Source organism: Heptranchias perlo, unplaced genomic scaffold (genome assembly GCF_035084215.1).
Source record: "Heptranchias perlo isolate sHepPer1 unplaced genomic scaffold, sHepPer1.hap1 HAP1_SCAFFOLD_1154, whole genome shotgun sequence".
Lineage (NCBI taxonomy): Eukaryota > Metazoa > Chordata > Chondrichthyes > Hexanchiformes > Hexanchidae > Heptranchias > Heptranchias perlo.
This window is the reverse complement of record NW_027138379.1, coordinates 1-2,500: the sequence shown is the minus strand read 5'-3', so window position 1 is coordinate 2,500 and position 2,500 is coordinate 1. Positions and strand designations below refer to the sequence as shown.

Here is a 2,500-nt window from a genome sequence, read left to right as displayed (position 1 = left end):
TTTCTCTGACCCGCGTCACCTCGCGAGCGCCCTGACCACAAAATCTCGGTGAAACCCTTGTCTCGCTTGATGATCGACTGGTGATGCTTACCACGATGTTGGGGCCGTGCCAGGCTGGGGCTCTGCCCTCCTTTTGCCGGAGGTGTAGAGCGTTGGGCGGTCCAGGTTTGGCCCTCAGGGGGATGAAACACCAAGCCGAAAACAAAAACGTACAACTCTTAGCGGTGGATCACTCGGCTCGTGCGTCGATGAAGAACGCAGCTAGCTGCGAGAATTAATGTGAATTGCAGGACACATTGATCATCGACACTTTGAACGCACTTTGCGGCCCCGGGTTCCTCCCGGGGCTACGCCTGTCTGAGGGTCGCTTGACAAATCAATCGCACTCGCCTTGCCTCCGGGTTTAGAAAGGCGGGAGCGCCGCTGGGGTGTCGCAGAGGCCTTGTTCCTCTTTGTCCCCCTAAGTGCAGACCCGGAGTCTCCGCCTCGGGAGAGTTCGACCCTAGGTCCTTGCTGCGGGCGCCGGCCTTTCCAGCGCGGCTGTCAGTGGGTTGCAAAACGATTGACCGCGTCGCTGTTGGACTGGTGTGGCCTCGCCGAGGACAGAGCGGGGGTTGTCTCTCTGTGGAGTGCAGAGCAGAGATCGTTCGGTGAATTGGTAAAAGCGAAGAAGCTAGCTTCTCGTGGGTGCCTTTGGTCGCAGCTCGGTTCGTCGGTAGTCGTCCCGGTCGGTGTTGGCCGAGGATAGCTTGACGCAGAGACACGGGGGGGTGAGGGTGCTGTGCTGGCTTTTTCGCGCGTCGGTGGTTTTGCAGAGTCGCTGCGTCGCTGCGTGTTGCGCTGGACTTTGCTGTCCTTCCACACGCGGCCCGCTTGACTCTGCCTCCTGCCGTTCGTGCGTTCTAGTTCGGTGCAGCCTGCCTCGCTCCTCGGTCGCTGCTGCCCGTTATTCTCCAAGCTGGCAACCGCTCCGTGCCTTCTGCTGCTTCCTGCCACGCTGCAGCCACTGACCCTTCGCCATTCCACCGGTCCCTCTGGCTCGCTCTCTCGTAATCGGGACTTACGGCACGGTGTGAGCCGAGCCCGGTCTCCCAGCAAGCCACGTGTGCGTGCGCGTGTAACTGCTTCCGCGCGGGCGGTTACAGTGCCTACGGTGGTGCCGGGAGCAACCGGCCGGCGCCTATGTGCTTTTCTGCCTACGACCTCAGATCAGACGTGGCAACCCGCTGAATTTAAGCATATTACTAAGCGGAGGAAAAGAAACTAACAAGGATTCCCCTAGTAACGGCGAGTGAAGAGGGAAGAGCCCAGCGCCGAATCCCCGCTCGCCTGGCGGGCGCGGGAAATGTGGCGTATAGAAGACCTCTTTCTCCGACGACGCTCCGGGGCCCAAGTCCTTCTGATCGAGGCTTAGCCTGTGGACGGTGTGAGGCCGGTAGCGGCCCCCGGCTCGTTGGGATCGAGTCTTCTTGGAGTCGGGTTGCTTGTGAATGCAGCCCAAAGTGGGTGGTAAACTCCATCTAAGGCTAAATACTGGCACGAGACCGATAGTCAACAAGTACCGTAAGGGAAAGTTGAAAAGAACTTTGAAGAGAGAGTTCAAGAGGGCGTGAAACCGTTAAGAGGTAAACGGGTGGGGTCCGCGCAGTCTGCCCGGAGGATTCAACTCGGCGATGAGGTCGGTCGCGCGGGGCTCGGCGGATCTCCTTTGCAGGGACCGTCTCTCGCGCGGGCTCGGCCGTCGCCGGGCGCATTTCCTCCGTCGGCGGTGCGCCGCGACCGTCTCTGGGTCGGCTGGGAAGGCCGGAGGGAAGGTGGCTCGTCGCTCCGGCGGCGAGTGTTATAGCCCCCCGGCAGCAGCCTCGCCGTTTCCCGGGGTCGAGGGAAGTGACCGCTGCCGCGCCTTCCCCCCCCCTCGCGAGTGGGGGGGGGACGGGCTCCCCGTGCTCCCGGTGTGACTGTCAACCGGGGTGGACTGTCCTCAGTGCGCCCTGACCGCGTCCTGCCGCCGAGTCGGAAGAGCCACGAGCGGGCGCCAGGGGTCCGCGGCGATGTCGGTGACCCACCCGACCCGTCTTGAAACACGGACCAAGGAGTCTAACACGTGCGCGAGTCAAAGGGTGTCCCGAAACCCCAGGGCGCAATGAAAGTGAAGGTCGGCGCGGGTCGACCGAGGTGGGATCCCGCCGCCCCGCGCGGCGGGCGCACCACCGGCCCGTCTCACCCGCTCCGTCGGGGAGGTGGAGCACGAGCGTGCGTGATAGGACCCGAAAGATGGTGAACTATGCCTGGGCAGGGCGAAGCCAGAGGAAACTCTGGTGGAGGTCCGTAGCGGTCCTGACGTGCAAATCGGTCGTCCGACCTGGGTATAGGGGCGAAAGACTAATCGAACCATCTAGTAGCTGGTTCCCTCCGAAGTTTCCCTCAGGATAGCTGGTGCTCGTACACACGCAGTTTTATCTGGTAAAGCGAATGATTAGAGGTCTTGGGGCCGAAACGA

At 62.0% G+C, this 2,500-nt stretch overlaps 1 non-coding gene across 1 annotated transcript; it reads left to right on the top strand.

The window, feature by feature from the left end:
* The first annotated feature begins 213 nt into the window (after positions 1-213).
* Positions 214-367, top strand: LOC137307915 (5.8S ribosomal RNA). The gene has a single exon (XR_010959312.1). It is a non-coding gene; the product is annotated as a 5.8S ribosomal RNA (ribosomal RNA).
* Positions 368-2,500: the final 2,133 nt, after the last annotated feature.